The sequence below is a fragment of the Triticum urartu genome, chromosome 7A (assembly GCF_056163025.1).
Source record: "Triticum urartu cultivar PI428250 chromosome 7A, HENAU_Tu73, whole genome shotgun sequence".
NCBI classification, from domain to species: domain Eukaryota; kingdom Viridiplantae; phylum Streptophyta; class Magnoliopsida; order Poales; family Poaceae; genus Triticum; species Triticum urartu.
The window spans coordinates 543982687-544005955 of NC_141879.1; the positions used below are offsets into that span (position 1 = coordinate 543982687).

General features: G+C 46.4%; 1 pseudogene; it reads left to right on the forward strand.

Annotated features, from left to right (window-relative positions):
- Positions 1–13281: 13281 nt before the first annotated feature.
- Positions 13282–22486, forward strand: LOC125519003 (ATP-dependent RNA helicase DEAH13-like; annotated as a pseudogene).
- Positions 22487–23269: the final 783 nt, after the last annotated feature.

A 23269-nucleotide genomic window follows, 5' to 3' on the forward strand; every position in this document is an offset into this window, starting at 1 on the left:
AGGTGTCGTACGTTCGGTACTGAGGATCGGTCGATCGTGAAGACGTACGACTACATCAACCGTGTTGTCATAACGCTTCCACTTACAGTGTACGAGGGTACGTAGACGACACTCTCCCCTCTCGTTGCTATGCATCACCATGATCTTGCGTGTGCGTAGGAATTTTTTTGAAATTACTATGTTCCCCAACATGAACACCCACTTACATCCCAATGGTTGGCAACCATAAGGACGATCAGTGATCTCCCATGTCCCGTTAGCCATGATGGAATCCATCTCGCTACGGACCGCATCCTTCCAGTAGTCAGCATCCGGAGATGCATAAGCTTCTGAAATGGAACTAGGAGTGTCTTCATCCATGAGGTACACGAGGAAATCATTACCAAAAGACTTTGCAGTCCTTTGTGTCTTGCTCCTAACAGGAGCTTCCTCATCATCCTCCGTGGAAGTTTCGTCACTTTTGTGTTCATAGTATTCTATCGGAATGGCAGGTTCAGGAGTCTCATCAGATTCCAGTCTAGAAGTGCTTTGCATATCTCTCATCGGGAAAATATCCTCAAAGAATGTAGCATCCTTAGACTCTATAATTGTACTAACCTTCTGGTCAGGTACCTCAGATTTCACTAATAGAAATCTATAGCCAATGTTATTCTTAGCGTAGCCTAAATTAACGCAGTCCACGATCTTTGGTCCAAGCTTACGCTTTTTGGGGATAGGCACATTGACTTTCGCCAAACAGCCCCAAGTGTGCAAGTAAGAGAGTGTAGTTCTTTTCTTTTCCCATTGCTCATAGGGAGTAGTCTCATTATCCTTTGCAGGAACTTTATTTAGGACATGACATGATGTCAATATAGCCTCCCCCCTACCATGCCTTGGATAAATCCAATGTATCTAACATGGCATTAGCCAAATCTGTTAGAGTACGGTTTTTTCGTTCGACAACCCCGTTTGACTGGGGTGAATAGGGAGGCGCCCTCTGATGAATAATACCATGTTCCGCACAGAATAAATCAAACTCACTAGAAAAGCACTCTCCACCACGATCGGACCGGACTCGTTTTATTTTCTTCTCAAGTTGGTTCTCAACTTTAGCCTTATAGATTTTAAAGTAGTGTAGAGCCTCATCCTTTGTATTTAACAGATACACATAACAAAATCTAGCGGAATCATCAATTAAAGTCATGAAGTATTTCTTTCCACCTTTAGTCAACGCACCATTCATCTCACAGAGATCTGAATGTATGAGCTCTAGTGGTGCCAGGTGTCTCTCCTTCGCATGCTTGTGAGGCTTACGAGGTTGCTTTGCTTGCACACACGCATGGCACTTAGAGCCTTTGGCTAAAATGAAACTCAAGATTAGATTCATCTTAGCTAGCCACGTCATACAACCGAAATTTATGTGACAAAGACGTGAATGCCAAACCTCACATTCGTTCACATTGAAATGAATTTGGTTCACGACTTTATTACATAAATCCTCCAGGGAAAGACGGAACAAACCACCACATCATATCCTTTTCCAACAAATAGTCCATAACGAGATATGACTACATTGTTAGACTCAAATACTAACTTAAACCCTTCTTTACATAGAAGGGAGCCACTAACGCGATTCTTCTTGATGGCGGGGACATGATGCACGTTCTTTAGTTGCATGATCTTTCCCGAAGTAAACTTCAGATCTATCATGCCAACACCATGAACACAAGCATGTGAGCCGTTCCCCATTAGGACGGAACAATCTCGTGCGACCTGGTAAGAAGAAAACAAAGACACATTAGCACACACATGAATATTGGTCCCAGTGTCAACCCACCAATCGGGGGACTGACAAACTAAAAGTACGGTAAACAGATTACCATACCAAGATGCCCCATCATTGTTGCTCAGAGTGACATTGACAGACTTGGCGTCCTGTCCTGGCTTCTTGTACTTGTTTGGGCACTTGTTTTCCCTATGTTCCTCTGAACCACAAGTAAAGCAGCCATCTCTCTTTTTGTCTTTCTTCTTACCCTTCTTCTTGAAGGTAGTATTCTGCTGGACAGAGTTCTTTTCCTTGAACTTGTGGAAGTTCTTCTACACCACATTGGCGCTAGAAGAACCCTCTGCCCCTTTCATGTGTGAGTCCTTTGCTTTAGAGTTCTACTTAACACTTAGATGACCGATGACATCCTCAACAGAGAATTCACGTCTCAAGTGCTTGAGAGAAGTAGCAAAGTTCCTCCATCTAGGAGGGAGTTTTGCAATAATGCAACCCGCGACAAACTTTTCCGGTAACTCACACTTCAGGAGCTCCAGCTCCTTAGCGATGCATTGTATCTCATGGGCCTGGTCCAATACAGAACGGTTATCAACCATTTTGTAATCATGGAACTGCTCCATAGCATACAACTCGCTTCCAGCATCGGTTGCGCCGAACTTAGCATCGAGCGCATCCCACAAATTCTTGGCAACGCGCATATGGAGACATGCGTCCACAAGCTTTTCTTCGATCACAGTAAGAAATGCTCCCACAAAGATGGTGGTTGCCTCCCTAAACGCATTCTCATATTCAGGAGCAATCGTTACCGTGGGAGCCACACCACCAACCCAGAACACGTTCATTGTTGTGACTGTGAGCCACAAGGTGGTCCTCGTCTGCCAACACTTAAAATGAGTTCTAGTGAACTTTTTCAGTTTCAGAGTAGCTGCGAAGCCATGAGTCGAAAAGTGCCTAAAATAAGGTTTTTGGATTGTTGGAAATATTAGCACTTTTCCATCTAATCTAATCCACGAGTAAACAGTAAGCATGGCAAATACAGTATGCATCTCATACCGATACCTAAGCATGTGAGTATGTATAGTACATAGAACCGAAACATCTATGAACAGCATATATACGGCTAGCACATGAATGAGCAAATAGGGGATGAACGAGTCATACCCTCCGGTTGGCCAGGCCAACGCGGCGGCGGCGGCAGCAGCCTCGGCATCAGTCGAGGTCTTCTTCTTGGTGGCTTCGTCGTCAGCCATGGGATCGATGTAGGGGGAAGTAGTGGAAGCAGAGGCGGACGAAGACGGGGACGGATCGGGAGCAGTCGCGTCGAGACGCTCCCCAAAAACCTTATGGCCAGTGCCTTCTTATATAGGTCGTCAGTTAGATGGGCCTGGGCTCAGGCCCACGGCTGAGTTCGTGAACAGCCCACGGTCCAATGTCTCGGATAGTGGCACTTCCGTAAGCAACTCGTTAATTAATCCGAGATTAATTAACCATTCCTGACCGGCAAAAATAAGCTTCGACTCGGCCGCATTCCCGCAACCCGCGGCGCGCGCGCACGCTTCATGACGAGGCGGGCAACGAAGGAGGAGGAGCGCGCGGGTACAACTCATATTCCCAAGCTTCCAATAGCAAGTGATGGAGCAGCCCTCATAAAGAGGTTTCACTATTCTTACTGTAGCAGCATGGTACTAAACTTTCCACACATCCCACCACTTGCCGTACACGTGCCTGCGACTTAGAGATTAACTAGGGATTATTGTCTTATATGGGCCTAAGCCCATCCATAATCCATCACCTATCTTCATAATGAAAGGGCATATGGTAAATTGGGTTTGGAATTTCCACATGACCATCTAAATTCTGGAATATTTTGTGAAGGGCCGACAACTAATTAAAAATATGAAGTTTAATTTTACCTGGAAAAGCAAAAGCAAACCAGGGGCCGACAACACAATTCTATTAAAAATATGAAGTTTAATAAGTAATCACTTGAGAATATCCTCCCAGTTGGGCTGGCCCATGTAGGTGCCGCTGTTTTTCAATTTTTTGTTTCCTTTTTCATTTCTTTTTTTCTGTTTCCAAATATCGTTTGGAATTCCAAAAAGGTTCTCTGTTCAAAATTTTGAAAAATATTCATGTTTCAAGAAATGTTTACATTTTTGAAAAAATGTTCATGTTTAAAAAAGTGTCATGTTTTCTAATTTGTTCACTTAAAAAAATCATAATTAAAAACAAATCAGCGCATATCATGAAAAATGTTCAATGTGTATTTAAGTATTGTTCATTGTATATCACAAAAAGTCAAATGTGTATTTAAAAAATCAGCTTGTATTATTACAAAAATATCAAATGCATATTTAAAAATTGTTTGTCATACATAAAAAATCAATAAATGCTCAGAATTTAAAAAAACTTCTTGTTTTCAATAATTGTTCCCGTTTTTCAAATTCATTCATGTTTGAAAGGTTTGTTCAAATTTCAAAATTTGGTCATGATTTCCAAATGTTATTCAAAATTACAAGGAAAACTAATCACATTTTTTCCAAGAAATGTTAAACTTTTTCAAAAAAAAGCGAATACACCGTTGTACATAGTTTTTTTAGGAATCACCTGGGGGAGAGGATCTCCACCTGTATGTATACTTCTCAAGATCGGCAAGCCGATAGTAGTTTACAAGGGCACAACAAGATGTGAGAATAGGTAATTTAGCGAAGAGTTAGCTGATACCTTATCTACCGGATCGCGGAACGCTTGCACCAAAGTTCAAAATCATTACATAAGTTTCTGAGTAATGCTACATGTACAAAAGGATACATGCTTTTACAAGAAGGTAGGTTTTGATTGGAGATTAAGGGGGAGAAGGGGCCCACCCACATGAAAATGGGGGGGGAGGGGGAGGTTAGTTAATTTGAGAAAATCGTAGTCAACGTGTAAAAGCATGTAAACCTTGGTTTGTCTAGGACACATCTAACCTGATGTCCACTATGTTTGTTGTCTATTTTTTTGTCATAATTTTTTAATTTATTTCTTGTTGCCGCGTTATTTGTGGGAGCTTAGATGTGACAACCTTAGAAAACATCTAGGATGCCGTTTCTACAAGTTTACATATGAGGTGGAAGAGGTCCTGGTCAGGAACCCTATGGATGAGGAGCCTATGGGTGTGAATCTGAAGGACGCACCTGCTAAACCTGATCAGACTCCTAAACGTAAACGAGTTGATCAGGAAAAAGATGAAAAACAAGCTGAGTTCCCTGAGAGTAGTAGAAATGGTGCTGGTTCTCATGGGGGCAAGACCTGTCGTCTGTCACCACAGGACAATGATGTCTCTGAATCATTTGATAGTGATGTGGATTCATCTCTTCTTATTGAAACTATGGTTAAAGAGCATGAGATGGCAGAGGAAGATAAAACCCTGGATACTTCCAACTGGATTGTGGCCATGGAAACGGCGGCACCCCGGGCTCCACTGGAGCGTGAGGATGATCCTAAAGATGTGCAGGTAAAAAACATATCTGTAGCTCGTCGTTCATTACCCTTTGACATTGTTGGGTCTAACTCTGATCAGGTTGTGAAGGTCGATGGTGACGTATACCCGGATCTGAAGACTTCGAGCGACTATGTGGTACAGATACCCTACTCTGATTACAGTGATGAGATCATCCTCACACACCCTCTTGCACCTGAAGTGGCACTAAGATTCAGCAAGCGAAATGCACAGGGAGGACAGGAGCACATCGAAGCTAAGGCCATTAATGTTGCTCAAAAGAAGAATCTGGAAGGTACTACCAAACCCTCTTGCAAAAACTCTTTTGATACTCTGTCTGATAAGGAATTGATGTATAGGGCCACTTGCATGGGGGTTAATATACCTGATAATGACTTTGCTTGTGTAAATGTTCTTAGAGAGCTTGAAAGGGTGCGGGAAAACCTAGATATTAAAATAATAATGGGGACATTAATGCTGATAATGAGGATGATATCCTAGTAACCAATGGGTTAGGTAAATCTGTTCCTGTTAACCTGACTTGGCTTGACCAAGATGAAATTGCATATGAACAAATATCCTCTGGTAAACAGAAGAAAAAGAGAGCCAAGAAGAAATCTATTGTAAAGCTCCCTAGGCCTGTGACTAGGAGCCAGAAAAAAGCAGTATCTATAGAAGGTGCATGTTGTAGCCCTACATTGCCTCCTGGTAGGGCTACTAGATCTAGTTTCATAAGAAACGTTCCAAATGAGAGGCCTCATTTGGAACTGTAGAGGGGTAGGCAAGAAAGGAATGGCCACCTGCCTCTCAGACATGATTAATGACCATTCCCTTGACTTCATTGGTCTGCAAGAAACTATGAAGAAAAACTTTACTCCTAAATGCATTAGGAGAATTGATCCTTTTGGCTTATTCCATTGGGAGTGGATACCATCAGGGAAATCTGGTGGCATATTGGGGGGGGGGGGGGTGAGACAGGATATGATGGATGTCATTTCCTGCACCAAAGGAAAATATGTTCTACAGTTAACCTTGCGTGACAAGAAGAAGAAAACCGACTAGGCTTGCTGGTGGTCTATGGAGCAGCCCATGAAGAGTTTAAGGAGGAATTTTTGATAGAGCTTGCTGCTAGCTGTAGTAGCATGACTATTCCCTACATTGTAGGGGCTGACTTCAATATCCTACGACATGGAGATGAGAAAAATAAGAAGATGCAGAATAATAGAGCAACTGATGTCTTCAATTCCATTATCAATGCTTTTGCCCTTAGAGAGATTTATACCAGTGGGGGGAAATACACCTGGACCAATAATCAAGCCCATCCTACCCTAGAAAAATTAGATCGCATCCTGATGTCTGGAGGGTGGGAGGACCTTCTTCCTATGGTGTCTGTCAGAAATTTGGTTTGTGAAATTTCGGACCACAACCCCCTGCTTCTCTCTGGAGGGGAAGAGGGGCGTGAAGCTCCTAAACCTCGTGAGTTTCATTTCAATTTGGCCTGGATTAAGGATCAAGATTTCCTTCCTACGGTCAGTAGGATCTGGTCGAGGAAGGTTCATTCCTCTGACCCTATCGACATCCTAAATATCAAACTAAAAATATTTAAGAATTATTTCAAAGGGTGGGGGTCAAATAAATATGGTCATGACAATAGAAGAAAAGAAGAGCTCAGATTAGAGCTAGCTATGTTGGAGGAACTGGAAGAGAGTGGCCCCCTGACCCCTGAGATGTATGGTGTCAAAATTGATGTAAGTGCGGAGCTGCATGAACTCCTGGTAAATGAGGAGATTTTTTCGTTACAGCAATCCCACGAAAGATGGCTTCTGAAAGGTGATCTTAATACAGATTATCAACAAATTTTAGCTTAACCTAACTTAAATTAATTTAAGTTTGAACTGGGCTCAAAATTTCATGGATACAAGTATTTCGGACCCCACAGGAATATGCGAAATCTTGAAAATTTCATTGGAATTTCCTTAATTTTTTAACCCTGTCATGACTTTGACAGTTTTGTTTTGCACGGAAGAAAATTTGGATTATATACCTCCAAATAAATTTTTACGTGCCAACATCACTAGCTGTGCACTTTCCCAAAATAAAGAAATATTGAGGATTTAATGATAAAATCAAATAAGATTTTATTTTGGAGTTATTTGCTATTTTATTTGAATTTAGGAAAAATGCGCGTTTTAAAAAATTGCATTTAGGCCCCAAATATCATAAGATTGCAAACGGGTGCAAGAGGAAGAACACGATTCATTCCCTTAAAGTTGGTGATGTGGAGATTGAAGGCACTGGTAACCTGATTACCCATGCGCTAGATTTCTACAAAAACTTAATTTGGCCCCGCGCCTGGCAATGCGTTTCATATCGACCCCGATACATGGTCTGCGTGTGAAAAACTTGACGAAAATGACAATGCTGATTTGTGCTGGGCTTTTACGGAGGCAGAAGTCAAAGAAGCCCTATTTGCTATGGCACATAATAGAGCCCCTAGTCCGGACAACATTCCTGCAGAGTTTTATCAGGTGTGTTGGAATATTGTGAAAGATGATATTATGTCCCTCTTTGAACATTTTCATAAAGGGGATCTAGATGTTCAGCGGCTTAAATACGGTGTGATTACCCTTCTCCCTAAGACCGCGGGGGCAGACAAGATCCAACAATTCCGACCCATTTGCCTTTTGAGATGTCCTTACAAGCTAATCACTAAGGTACTTGATAGGCGAGCTGAAAAATATGCTAATAAGCTTATCAGCAGGACCCAGGATGCCTCTGTGAAGGGGAGGAACATCATGGACAGTGTGATGTCTCTGCATGAGATTCTTAATTACACTTCATGTGAAAAAGAGGGTGGGGGTAGTTCTGAAACTTGACTTCGAAAAGGCTTGTGATAAAGTGAATTGGGACTTTATTCTAGAATGCCACAAGTTACGAGGCTTTAATGATACATGGTGTGGGTGGATTAAAAAGATACTGCATAATGGGACTGTGAGCATCAAGTTAAACAACCAGGTGGGCCCATACTTTCAAAGTGCGAAGGGGGTCCGCCAAGGTGATCCCCATTCCCCATTCCTGTTCAATTTAGCTGTGGATTGCCTGGCAAAAATGATCAATAATGCCCAAAAGTGTGGCATGTTAGTAGGCCTGGCTGCTGATCTAATACCTAATGGGGTAGCAGTGCTCCAGTATGCTGATGATACTATTATTTGCCTTGAACATGACTTTGACAAAGCAGTTAACTTGAAAATGTTGTTGTACATCTTCGAGCTGATGTCGGGGCTTAAGGTGAATTTCCAAAAGAGTGAGATTCTTACTACGGGGGGGGGGGGTGAAAATGTGGTGAGCATGTATGCGGACTTGTTTAACTGCGATGTGGGCAGCTTTCCTATTAAATATCTGGGGATGCATGTCAGCTACACCACCCTCAGGAACTTGGATTGGGAATTCATTGTGAGCAAGTATCTGAAAAGATTTGAAGCCTGGATTGGTAATGCAGCCTCAATGGGGGGAGACTGACTTTGTTGGATTCGGTGGTCACCCAAATTTCTTTATACCATATGTCTATGTGGCTTATGAACAAAACCTTCATTGAGCGCCTTGACAAACACAGAAGAAAGTTCTTTTGGCAAGGGTGTAATAAGAAGAGGAGGTATCACCTTGTCAGATGGAATAGGATCTGCAGATCCAGAGACAAGGGTGGTTTGGGGGTTAAAGACCTTCGCAAACAGAACAACAGTTTAATGGTCAAGTGGTGGTGGAAACTCGAGACCCAAACTGGTATATGGCAAGACATTGTTCGTGCGCGCTACCTGACAAACAAAACTGTGGTTGTGGTTAAACCAAGGTTCTCCGATTCCCCATGTTGGACGGCTTTGTTGAAAGTCGAAGATCTTTATATGGCTGGCAGGAAAATTCATCTGGAATCTGGCAATCTTGTCAGAATCTGGAAAGACTCCATCAATGGGCTGAGTCCTTTCCAGAGTCAGTATCCCTTACTGTTTGACATATGTAATGAGAAGGATTGCACCGTTGATAGATTCAAAAACATTGACATCCACGCCTTCTTCAGAAGGAGGCTCACTCCTGAGCTATCTAGTCAGTGGGGGAGATGAGTAAAACTATCAATAGCATTCACCTAAGCCAGGGGAGAGATCGGGTTTATTTGGGACTCAACAGTACTCGTAGATTTTCCACCAAATCTATGTATAAGTGGTTAGAGAGTCCTCTTAGTGGATGCCACTACAGGTGGGTTTGGAAAGCTAAAATCCCACTCAAAATAAAGATCTTCTTGTGGCAGTTATCCCAGGATGCAGTGCTTGCTAGAAAGGTCATGAGAACGAGGAAATGGCCTGGGAATCCCACCTGCTCTTTCTGTAACGAGTTGGAAACCTCCCAACATATGTTCTTCACTTGTCCTGTGGCTAGGGTGATCTGGAGATGTGTTGGGGTGGTACTGGGTACGGAGATGTGTCTGAATAGCTACTGGCAGTATTTTGCATGGTGTCATGAGTTTTTCCCTGCTGGACAAAAGTACTATACTGTTTGCTTGGCTATTGCCTGCTGGGCCATTTGGCTTGCCAGGAATCGTGCTACTTTCAAAAAGAAGCAGATCAAAACACCCTTTGAGATAATTTTCTCCCCATGTACTTTTTTGTTATATTGGGCAGGTCTACAGCGGGAGGAAGGCACCAAGGAACTGCAAAGCGGTGCTGAAATGATCAGGTCGAACACGATGCACCTGGTGGGGATGTGCAACGCTGCGAGGGTGCCGATCGGAGGAGATTGAGGCTACCCAAGACGTACACTGATGGTGCTGGGGAGTTTTTATGATGGTGCAAAATGGTGGCATGTTCCAGTGTGTGGGATTTTGTTGTCTTAGTCTGTAATACTTTTGATGTACGCTGTGATTTTGGTGCTGTTAGGTTTTCGCCCCATGGCATTCATTTCGATGGCGGGCGAATGCAGTGGGTTTCCTGGCAGTGCCTGAACTCGCTCTACCTCTTTCCCCTTCTCCTGACATGTTTCTGAAACTCTGTATTTCCGTTCATTTACAATGAAAAGAGGTATAACCCGGTTCGAAAAAAAACATTTAGATGTGAATTAGACAAAATAGTAAATATTTGCATGTTTAGCAGAAGCGGGAGCAGCCGGCGCCCCTAGCAACTCCCGGGGGTTCGACTCCATAGCTTGCGCTTTTATTTTTCGTGACATTTTTACATTCGCTCGACGTTTGGGAATGGGCCGGGCCGTTTGCGCGATCTTCAGTGAAAGCTCGAGTAGTGCTCTTTTGTCTCAAAAAAAGTAGTGCTCATGCTGGCCACGAAAAAAAAACTACCTACCGCCGCCGCTTGCTGCCAGCCGCTGATCGCGAGGCGAGAAGCGAACAGAGCATACTCGGGGCGCCGGCTGCTCTCGCTTCTGCGGAACGCTTGCCTCGCCGCCGCGCTGTCTTAGAGAAGCTTCTGCCCGCCGACCCGCGGCCGCCGGCGCAGCCTCCACCTTAGATGAGACACCTTAGAGCATCTCCAGCCGCGCTCTCAACAGGTCCTTCCCAGGCAATTTTGCCGCGCCGGTGTAAAAAAACAGCCCAGTCGCGTCCCCAGAACCCCGTTTTTTGCCGGCTCGGGGTGAAACTGGTGCCGGCGGATCCAAGCCGAACCCGGCTTCCTGAGGGGCGCCAGGGGCGCCGGCACAAGCGAAAAGGACGCGTGGGTCCGCCCTGTCGGCGAGGCGAGCGCCTCTTCCCGCCGTTTCTTCCCGCATTTTCCCCACTTCCCTCCCATGCTCTTCCTTCCTCCCGCCAATCTCCCTCCGGCTCGCCTCCCTCCCAGCCGGCCGCCATGCCACCGAAGAAGTACGTCGCCCCCCGCGCGGCGGCAACCGCGACCGCCTCCGTTACCCAGCCGAAGCAGAGGAAGCCGAGGGCGCCGCCAATCAAGCCACCGGGCATGTCAAACGCCGAGTGGAGGGCGGAAGTTCAGCGGCGGGAGGCTGTCACCGCCGACCGGCGGAACAGGGCCATCGCCAAGAAGGCCCGCGACAACGCGGCGCGCGCGGCTGCGGCTGCCTCGACGCACCAAATCGAGGCCGAGGCGACTCGCGCGGGGATGATGAATCCACCCAGAAGCCACGCCCAGTACGCGCCCTGGGGTCAGCAAGGCGTCGGCCCTCCGCAACCATGGGGATCGCCCTCGCCGGACTACACCGACGGGGACGCGCACGGTGGGTTCAACCCAAACGTCACTTTCCCCCATGGATACCCAGCCCAGCGCACGCCCTCTCCCGCCTTCGTCGGCGTGCAGTACCCTCCCTACAACTACTCGCCGCCCGCCTAAGCTTCCTCCCCGACGCCCCCGCTACGTCGTGGCCCGCTGCCCTTCTCGCACCTCGGCGACACCGACGAGACCGAGGCCGACATGGACGACATCATCGCGACAGGTTCGGTCGCGGCCGCCGCATCTCCCGGGTTCGTCACCCAGGACGAGGTGGTGGATCTCAGCGGCGGCACGGACGGCGAGCTCGGCTACGTCTACGGCGAGGACGAGCAGGAGGAGGAGGACGGCGAGGAGGAGGAGGAGGACGGCGAGGAGGAGGAGGAGGAGGAGGAGCCGACGCCTGCGACGGCGAAGGGGCACAAGAAGAAGCGAGCGGCCAGGACAGGCAAGCCGCGCATCAAGTGGGCGTCCAAGGAGGAGGAATGCCTCGCCGAAGCATGGAAAGTCGTCTGCCTCGACCCGACGATCGGCACGAATCAGAGCATCGACATGTACTGGGACTGCATCAAGGCCGAGTTCGACGAGCGCAAGCTCGTCGACCCCTACTTCGAAGGCGTCTACATGCGGCGCGGGTCTGAGGCGATGGCGAACCATTGGGGGCGTATCTAGGGGCGTGCAACAAATGGCATGGGGTCGTCGAGGAGGTCGCGGCTCGCCCGGAGAGCGGCGCCAGCGTCGAGGATCAGGTATGCCACGCCGGCCTCCCGCCTCTCTTCGCCGTGTACGCGCGCCAACTGTTTGTCCCTCCGCGCAGTTGCTGCGCATGTTCACCCTATACCAGCAGAGCAACAGCGACGCCGAATTCAAGTACCTCCACGTCTACAAGCACATTAACAAGTGCGAGAAGTGGGCGGAAGTCCGACGCACCCTCGACAAGGCCAAGGAGACCTACAAGCCGGACGCGCCGACTCCTGGCGCATCGAAAGGGCGGCCGGACGGCAACAGAGTTGCCAAGAAGGGGAAATACGCCGACACGGCCACCGCTCGAGTGCAGGAGTCCATCGAGCACTGCCTCGCCGACGCGCAGGCCCGGACCGTCCTTCGTGAAGAGAAGACCGAGACGCGGTGGTCGGCGTTGATGTCGAGCAGCGCCGTCAAGCTCAACCTGCTCCGGACGAACGTCGCCGCGAAAAAGAGAAACACCGACCTGGCTTTCCTGCTGGGCGGGGCGGACATGCTCCAGAGCACCGACGAGGCGGTCAAGGCGTGGTACTTGGCGGAGCACGGCCTCATCCTGAACCAGCTTCCCTCGACAAGGCCGCCGACGCCGACGCACACGCCGCCGCCGCCGCCGCCAAGCCCGCGTGACGACGCCTCCACGATGCCCAGCACCACCGAAGCCGCGCCGACACCGTCCAGCGCAGAGGCTGCTCCGACACCGCCAAGCCCGCGCACGCCAATTCCGCCGACGCCTGGGGCAGAGCCCGCCAAGTGATGCGCACGCGAACTTCTGCCGCTCTATTTTTTGTACGCCGAAATATGGCTTGTGATCGCCCGACTTGTGGCGTCTTTTATGAGCGGGAACGACTAAGTTCGAATTTTTCGCGTCCTGGGGCAGCGCCTGGGGGCGTGACTGGGAGCTAGGTCGCCCCCAGAGGCCGAAATAGCGCCGGTTCGCCCCCAGACCGCCCTTTTTTAGCGCCCTGGGGGGTCGAACGGCTGGAGATGCTCTTAGCCCGGTCGGTTGCCCCCTTGTTTGCATCTGCTGTGACTTGCGATATTTGTTTACGGTTGATGTTTGCTCCGTTTGTAGCTCGAGCATGGACGGCAGTAACGAGCTGATTTTGCCCTACAAGAGGAAGAACAAGGCTCGAGGGGAAGCCAAGGTACTGCCAACTTAATTTGGAACCCATTTATCGAGTTTCATTTGGACCTGCTGTTACTAGTGCGGCCAGCAGTGTGATTTTGTGACTTACGTAACCTCTGGATTGCTAGAATTGTAAGAAAAGCAGACAAGACCCCAAGATACAGCTAAAAAAGCTGCAGATAATTGGTCCTAGTGTCCTAGTGTCTATATCAATGACAGCCTGAGTTTTCCCGGGAGGAAAAGCAAAATAAGCTACTGCAAGCAAGAAGCATCGAGATTTTGCGGCACACTGATCTCAACTTATTCCGTTCAGAATGGTGTATATTTTCTGATGATTGTGTATGCTGGTGGTCCGGCATGGCAGTAATCGTAGGATTTCAGTTGATGGATATTCGCTGCTGCATGCCTCAGGCACTATTGGTCAAGTATAATGCACATCATAACTGTCAGATCTGTTACATTCACAATTTTATATGTTATAGTTCTTCATAGGCTTTTACTCTACTGCAGGCTGAGATTTTGAAAGAAAAACTTAGGTGGGCTGTGCAGTTCTCCAGGGCAGGTTTGATTGTTCCTGAAGAACTCTCTTTATTCAAGAAAGATGGTTATCAGAAAGATTTTGAAAACAGTGAGGCTTGAGAGGAAGGTTTTCCACATAAATTTGTTGATCCAACATATGCAATTAAATGTAACAGAAAATTGAATTATAGGAAAAGTAAAAATGTCATGGAGAAAGATGCAATGAAACCAGTGGAATGCAAACTAATGGTAGATGTTGGGCCAAAAACTGAAGGGACTTTTGATCTTTCTGACATGTTGGCAAATTCAACAATGAAACCAAGTGTTCCAGGTTGCTCTCATGTGGTGATGGATTTCCAGGTGAACTACATGTTATATGTTAATGTTAATGTTCACCTCCTCGTCATCTAGACGATCTTTGTAAAATATTGGATTTACCTATTCCCTAATGAGATTACAACCAGAAGCTGTTGTACTTACTTCAGAGTTTACTCAGTCATAATTCTTTTATTTTGGTAGGATGACGAACTGATACAGGAGGGAGCTGTTGTACAAGAGTCCTTCAATCCGCCAGCTGTAGTACCTGTATCAAGGCCATAGGAGGTGGAGTTGACAGAAAAGGAATTATTTGTATCACCCAACCACCGCGTATTGCTGTTCTTGCCACATCTATGAGGGTTCCTTATGAGCTAGGACTTAAGTTGGGAAAGGAACTTGGTTTTCAAGTTAGGCATGATAAAATGGTCAGAAGTAATTGCGCCATCAAGTTTATGACAGATGGCGTTTTGCTGCGAGAGATCCAGGTTGTGCATCTTATTACTTGTCTTGGCTGCCTTGTTTATTTAAGCAAGAGCCATGCTTTCTCGACTCAACTTACTGTTAACCATGATATAACTTATGAAAAAAGGGTTAACCATGACTGAACATATAAGCTACTTTTCATGTTCACTGGTTCTCATAACAACTCTATTGAAGCTTAATCTGCATATAAGCTGTTCGGTTTTGACACCCAATTAATCCTCTTCCATGTTTTTCTAATAGCCTCTCCATAATTCTAATACTTTATGCAATGGTACAATGTACAACAGGTGATTGATTGTCCTGAAATGTACATGGTGATTTATCTTCTAATATGAGCTGTGTAAGACTAAATCATAATCCTGCTCCTCACATGACTTACTGATCTTCTCCATAGTGACATTCTGCTGAAGCGCTATTCTGTAATCATCTTGGATGTGGCACATGAAAGGAGCTTGAACACAGATATACTTATCGGGATGCTGAGTTGTACAGATTCGCAAGGTTGAAACTTAATAACGTTGCCTTGTTTTCATCTGTATCAATACAGTGATCTGTACAAAGAAAAAATATTGCTGTTGTTAACCTTTATATGCACATTGCAGAATTTGCATGCGAGCATCAGGAAAAATTACGCTTGGGGCTCATTAAACCAGAAGATGTGATTAATCAGTTGAAAGTTGTGCTGATTGTAGAAAGGCTTTAACGTCATGCCATCTCTAGCTGACGGTTCCGTGTTTATATAGCAGGGTCACGACCTCCCTAATAGCGTACAAGATTCGGTAGTTGAGAGAGATGAAGACCATCATCATGTTTCTTGACTTCAATCCCTAAGAAGAAATGCAAATCTCCCAAATCCTTGAGGGCAAACTCAGCACTCAAGTCTTTCAATAATCCTGTCACTGCCTTGTCAGATGAGCTTGTGACAATAATATCATCAACATATATGAGTACAAATATGGATGTATTAGACTTATTGTAAATAAACAGTGACGTGTCAGACTTGGAAGAAACAAAACCAAGTGCCTGCAGCTTCTGGCTTAAGCATGAGTACCATGCTCTAGGGGCCTGCTTGAGTCCATATAAAGCTTTGTCAAGTTTGCACACATGATATGGTGAGTTTCTGTTTACAAACCCAGGAGGTTGTCTCATGTACACTTCCTCTTCCAGAACACCATGAAGAAACGCGTTCTGTACATCTAGCTGTCTAAGGCACCATCCCCTGAAAACAGCAATAGACAACACAAGCCGAATAGTAGCAGCCTTAACCACAGGACTAAAGGTGTCCTCATAATCTATACCATATCGTTGTTTGAATCCTTTTGCAACGAGTCTAGCTTTATAGCGGTCTATGGTTCCGTCAGATTTCTTTTTAATTCTGAAAACCCACTTGCAATCAATTATGTTTTTACCTCGCCGTGGGGGAACCAAATGCCATGTTCTGTTTTTTTGTAGTGCCATGTATTCTTCTTCCATGGCTTTCTTCCACCGGGGATCTCCAAGGGCTTCTTCAACCATGTTGGGTTCACCTGAGGAACAAGCAACAAGACCAAATTTGGTTTTATAGTTCATATGCTGGATTACCCCTTTTTGGAGCCGTGTGCGTGGCTGTACAGGAGATGCAGCAGCAGGCCGTGGCGCAGAAGATCCTGTCCTCAATCCCGAAGCAGATCCCCCTGGCGCAAGTGCAGCCCTGTCAGGTGCGTCCGGATTTTCTGTGGCATCAGGACGTGGCGGGTGTGGTAGAAGTGGCGCAGAGGATCCCGAGCCAGATCCCGCACCTACCGCACCCTCATCATTGCTGGATGATTGCATCAGGCCGGCAGGATCAGCATCGGATCGCGAGCCCGTGGACCCGGACGAATCAGCGCCGGTGGATGCGCGTGTCGTTTGTCGTCGCTCGTAGCAGGGGGGCCCTCCTGGCGCCCAACAACTCTCAGGCAGCCGCGTGTCGGCCACGGATTGGTGCGGGTCAGCACCCACGCGGGGACGAGTTGGAGTGCGCCGCACGGCAGCCGCTGGTTCACTGCTGTCACGTCTGGCGGGTGACGCAGTTTCCTGCGCGACGCCGTCGCTGCGCGGCGCGGATCCCGGGTTGGATTGCTTGGGCAGATTCTGCGGCAGCGATCCCAAGGAGGATCTGTCCCCCAATGGTGGACACATAAAATGTTGCCCTTCTGGACTGATCTTGTGACCGTTTTGGCCATTTTCTTCGCCGTTTTCTTCACCGAATGCATCTGCATCTGTATCACAGCAAAGCTCAGGCAGATGGTTATGAGGATTAGTCAATGTATGGTCATTACAACTGTTGCCCCCTTGATCTAATCCGCTAAGTTTAGGTGGAAGAAGTAGGATTTCTTGGCGAAGGAGAGCGCCGGCATTGGGATGGAGATCAGCAAAGGGAAATTTAGTCTCATCAAAAACCACATCGCGAGAAATATAGACACGGCCGGTGGACACATCAAGACATTTAACGCCTTTGTGCTGGGCACTGTATCCTATGAACACACATTGTTTCGAGCGAAACATAAGCTTGCGATTATTATAGGGTCGAAGATTCGGCCAGCAAGCACATCCAAACACACGAAGAGAGGTGTAGTCCGGTTTGATGTTGAGAAGTCGTTCCATGGGGGTTTCATTATTGATAACACGACTAGGAAGCATGTTTATGATGTGCACAGCAGTGAGGTACTCCTCATCCCAAAATTTGAGGGGCATGGAGGCACCCGCAAGAACAGCTAGACCAACCTCTATAATATGCCGATGCTTACGTTCGGCCGACCCATTCTGTTGATGGGCGTGAGGACAAGACACATGATGAGAGATTCCAATTTCTTGGAAGAAAGTGTTCAACTTCTCATATTCTCCCCCCCCAATCAGATTGGACGGCGATGATTTTTCTATCAAATTTTCGTTCAACGAGTGCTTGGAAATTTCTAAAGACTTGGAACACATCGGATCGTCTTTTTAAGAGATAGATCCAAGAGTATTTGCTATAGTCATCTATGAAACTGACATAATACGTGTGTCTACCAACAGAAGAAGGGGCAGGCCCCCATACATCAGAAAAAATGAGTTGTAAAGGTTGAGTAGAAACACTTGTCGAAATTGGATAAGGCAATTGATGACTTTTAGCTCGCTGACAAGAATCACAAATGGTTTTGACATCGCGCTCTCCAACATATGGGAGCTTATTTTTCCTAAGCACACGTTGAACTAAAGAAAAAGTTGCATGTCCTAATCGATCATGCCACCGTGTTGAAGACACTTTGGTAGCACTAAAAGCTTGTTTATTGAATCTTCTAATCTCCGGAATCAAAGGGTAGAGCCCACGAACACATCTACCTCGATAGAGCACCTTCTTCGTTTCTTGATCCTTGGTCAAAAAGAAGTAAGGGTGAAATTCAAGAAAGACATGATTGTCAAGAGCAATACGATGAATGGAAAGAAGACTTTTTGAGGCACTAGGAACATGCAATATTCTTCGAAGATGAATGTTTCTGCTAGGGGTTTTAACAATTGTGTGACCAACATGACAAATCTTCATACCTTCTCCACTTGCAGTGTGGATGTGGTCTTGACCGCGGTACTTTTCCCTCATGGTCACCTTCTCGAGCTCGCTGGTGATGTGGTTTGTAGCACCACTATCAACATACCAGTTTGTGTCCACTCCATAGGACCCGTCCGCTGCTCCGGCCACCTTCTCATCTTGTGATGAATCATCCTCATCTTCTTCATACCTGTACCAACAATCCTTAGCCGAGTGGCCAGGTTTGCCGCAGATCTAACAGCGGATGGCATCTGGACGTGATCTGTTGGAGGAGTTGGAGTTTGTGTGGCGGCCCCTGTTGTTGTTGGAGGAGGGCCTGCCGCCACCGCTGTTGTTGCCGCGGGAGTTGTTGGTGTTGCGGCCCCTGCTGCGCGCCGGTCCTCGATGGCGAGAGCCGCCCCCACGACCATGCATGGCTGCATTGGCCGAGGACTTGAACCTGCCGCCGTGCACGCCCTGATAGAGGGCGACCCTCTGGTCGAAGTTTCTCATCATCGCAAACAGATGGTCGAGGGAGACCGGTGTTGTACGGGCGTCGAGCGCGGAGATGAGCGGCTGGTACTCCATGTCGAGGCCAGCGGTGATGTAGGAGGCCAGCTCGTCGTCACCGAGCGGTTTGCCCGCCGCCGCGAGCTCCTCGGCAAGCGAGCGCATGTGCGCGAAGAAGCTTGCCACAGAATGCGTCCCCTTGCATGCATTGGCGAGGGCGACGCGTATGTTGTTGACGCGGGACAACGACTGCGATGAGAACATGTTCGACAGTGCTGTCCAGAGATCATGGGCATGGCCGATCGATGTGACCCGCACAAGTACCTCTTTGGAGAGATTATTCAGAAGTTATCCTAGTACCTGCTGATCTTCACGGATCCAGCTCGGATGAAGGGGGTTCGGTGTAGACTCCTCCTTCCCGTCCTTGTCCTTGGTGATGATGAATTTGGCCGGCTCCGGCGTGCTGCCGTCGACGTAGCCAAAGAAGCCCGCACCTCGGAGTTGTGGCGTGATCTGCGTGTGCCACAGGATGAAGTTCGTGCGGGTCAGCTTTTCGGTGATCTGGCCAGAGAGGCTAGAGTTCGCGACGCTGGAGGAGGCGGCCATGGCGGAAGCTTTCCTGTGGATGGCGATAGGCTAGATGTATGGAACAGTTAGGCTCTGGTTACCATGTAGAAAGGCTTTAACGTCATGCCATCTATAGCTGACGGTTCCGTGTTTATATAGCAGGGTCGCGACCTCCCTGATAGCGTACAAGATTCAGTAGTTGAGGTACAACTTGTGCTACAAGAGATAGGATAGAGATAGAGAGAGTTGTTACAAAGAGATAAAAGGAAAATACTAACAACCTAATCTATCTCTATACCGCCGCACCTGATTCCTGTTGTTACGTGACAACCATCGGGTGTGCTATGTTTGACACTGATGAGTGCTACCTTGCAACTGAGGGATTTCATTTCAAACAGAAGCTTGTTTGATGTGATCCCACTAGCTTTAAAGGTACCTATACGTCAATTCCCAGTAGCAATTCACTTCTTAAAGAGGACACACGATGATTATTTAGGGGATGCTTACAAAAAAGTTGTGTCAATCCACAAGCGACTTCCATGAGGTGGAATTCTTGTCTTTGTTACTGGACAAAAAGAAGTTGATTATTTATGTAAAAAATTGCAAAGAGCATCCAAGCAGCAGACTGACAGGAAGCCTGAAAAAGTTGAGGGAGATGAGAGTAGCTCAAGCCCAGAAGTAGACGAGAAGGAAATTTATGAAGCATATGATGACATGTTTTCCACATATGAGGAAGATGAGATAAACTCTGGGCCAAATGTATATTCTTATGATATTGAAATAGAGGGTGAGATGGACACTGACAGTGAGGATGGTGTTCTGACACTTGTGAAACCAGAGAAGAGGATGGGTCAGTATCAAAGTTTTTGGGAAGTGCTGAGGGTTCATCTGCACTGAAGGCATCATTTAAGGCTATATCAAGAGGGCCAGGAGTACCAGAAAGTGTTGAGAAATCGAGCGATGCTAAAAGTTTAGAACAGTCAATTCCTTATGTTCCTTGTTTCAGTAAATGCACAAAACCTATGTCTGTTTCACATGGTAACCTTCGAGTGTTACCACTTTACGCAATGTTACCAGCTTCACAGCAGCTTCAAGTGTTTCAGAATACACCTGAGGATGAAAGATTAGTTGTTGTTGCAACAAATGTAGCAGAGACCTCTCTAACAATTCCTGACATAAAATATGTAGTAGATAATGGGAAACAAAAAGTTAAGAACTACAATCATGCTACTGGGATGGCGAGTTATGAAATACAGTGAATAAGCAAGGCATCTGTGTCCCAGCGTCCTGGGAGAGCTGGAAGAACAGGGCCTGGGGATTGTTACCGTCTCTACTCAGCTGCGGCATATGGTAAAGACAAATTATTCCCAGAGTTCTCTGAACCAGAGATCAAAAGAGTTCCAGTCGATGTAGTTGTGCTTATGCTCAGGTTTATGCGCATTAATGTGGTAATGTGATTACAAGTTATTTGCCATTATTAGATGATCTTCTGTTATGATATATTGCATTTCACACTAGTTTTTGTGCAATGTTGGTGTCATCTTTATTGATGTGCAATGGTTATTGATAACCTTAACAATTCCTGGCATAAAATATGTAATTACCTTTTCGTTCTAATTTTTCTGACATGTTGCCTTTCCTGATCATGCTGCAGTCAAAATTTCCCTTCCCTACACCTCCTAACAATGAAAGTTTGGTTGAAGCTGAGCATTCCTTGAAGGCGTTGGAAGCACTAGATAGCCAGGTTAAACCTACACCCTTAGGGAAGGCTATGGCACAGTACCCCATGAGCCCACGACATTCTCGTCTTCTTCTGACAACAATTAAAAATTTGAAGAGCCAGAAAGGCTTTGGCAGACCTAACTTCATATTGGGATATGCAGCAGCTGCTGCATCGGCTTTGAGTTTTCTAAATCCTTTTCTCATGCAAAATGATTTTAGTGGTGAGCCAAAATAACATAACCCTGATTTAGACAATGAGGACTAACAGGAAATTAAGAGACAGAAGAAGAAGATCAAGGCCATGGTTAGAGATTCCCGTGCAAAATTTGGCAATCCCAGCAGTGATGCTTTAACCATTGCTCATGCCTTGCGGTTGTTTGAGCTGTCAGAAAATACAGTGGAATTCTGTAGAATGAACTCACTTCATTTGAAAACAATGGAAGAGACGTCAAAATTCAGGAAGCAACTTCTTCGATTAATATTTCTCCATACTAAATCTTGTGAGGAGTTTTCTTGGAAATTTGGGGATTATGAGGATGTTGAAGAGGCTTGGAGGAGTGAATCTGACAAAAAAAACAATGCAGTTGATTCAAGAGGAAATTCTAGGGGAAGGGATATGTGCTGGGTGGGCTGATAGAGTTGCAAAGAGGATCCACACTTTCTCTGCATCATCAGAAGATGCAAGGAAGATTCGAGCTGTTCATTACCAATCCTGTGCTCTCAGTGATACAATATATCTCCACCTATCTTCTTCTGTTGTCCGAACTGCACCGGAGTTTGTAGTTTAGTCAGAACTAATTAATAAAAGGGAAAACTTTGTTTTTGCCACTCTAGCTTTTGACCACTTTGCTTATGCCACTCTAGAATTTGACATTTCACTTTTGCCACTTATAGTTTTTGACAATACATCACAATTACCATTCCGTGGCAAAAACAATAATTTTAGAGTGGCAATTGCGATACATTGTCAAAATCTAGAGTGGCAAAAGTGAAATGAAAAGTTATTGCTTTTGCCACTGAATGGCATTTGTGATGTATTGTCAAAAACTATGAGTGGCAAAAGTGATATGTCAAAATCTAGAGTGGCATAAGCAAATTAGGCAAAAGCTAGAGTGGCAAAAACAAAGTTTTTCCTTAATAAAAACAGACCATACATGCATGGTGTAACCAGTATAAAGCCATCCTGGCTTTTGAAATCTGCTAGTTCTCTATGCACCTTTTCCGCACCATTGGAAGATCGAGAAATGTATTACGACCCTAAAAAGGACCAAGTCTACTGTTTTGTCCGCCCCATCTTTTCTTGACATAATTGGCAGCTTCCCCTGCATAGCTTACCTGTGAATGATGGCTCCACTCGGTCGCAGGTATTTGCCTGTTCTCCAGATTTTCTTTATCCTGAGATCAAAGCTTGTTTTCAGGAGTTTCACAGCCAGTTTGGAGCATTATGGGGAAAATGCACCGGGAGATTCGTCTTGAGGGCGAGGATCTTATTCCAAAGGGGTCCAAGTGTTAAACGTAATAGTGTACAGGTTATTAGCGTGGCCTTGAGGCACACGGCGAGGTAGTTAGGAGGTTATCCTTTTTATGTTTATCTCTCTTATCTCCTAAAACCCTCCTGTAATATCTCTGGTGGTTAGCCTCGACGCTGCCATCTCCTGTACCGAACCCCCTCAATCAATATATATATCGCGGGTCTCCATGTATGGAGATTTGAGATGCTTCACAATTTCCACATGGTATACAGAGCAGGCCTCTTCCACGACATCTAGCTCATCTTCTCCATCCATTCCCTTCCCAGAATCACCACGCCGCAATCATGTCCACCTCCTCCGCAGTCCCCTCCTCTGGCCTCAACTACAACACCTCAGAACCTCTCAGCCGGACGAACTATGTTCTCTGGAGAGCCCAAGCACGATCCCAGATATTGGGCGCCGGCTTGTTTGGCTACATAGATCAGACTATAGAGGAGCCTCCAAAAACAACCATCAGCAAAGACAAAGATGGCAAAGATCAGGTAGTTCCCAACCCTGCTCATAAACCTTGGCTTGTTCAAGATCAACAAATAGTAGCATATCTTCTCCGAAACCTGTCAAAAGAGGTGCTCGTCCAAGTAGCCTCGCTTGAATCATCACATGCAATTTGGACCGCGCTAGCAAATATGTTTTCTGCGGTCTCTCTGTCTCGTGTCAATAACATCAGATAGGCCCTCACAAACGCCCAGAAGGGGTCACAGTCGGCCTCCACCTTCTTCGGGCAGATGCGTGCCCTCTCCGACGAGCTTGCGGCGGCAGGCAAA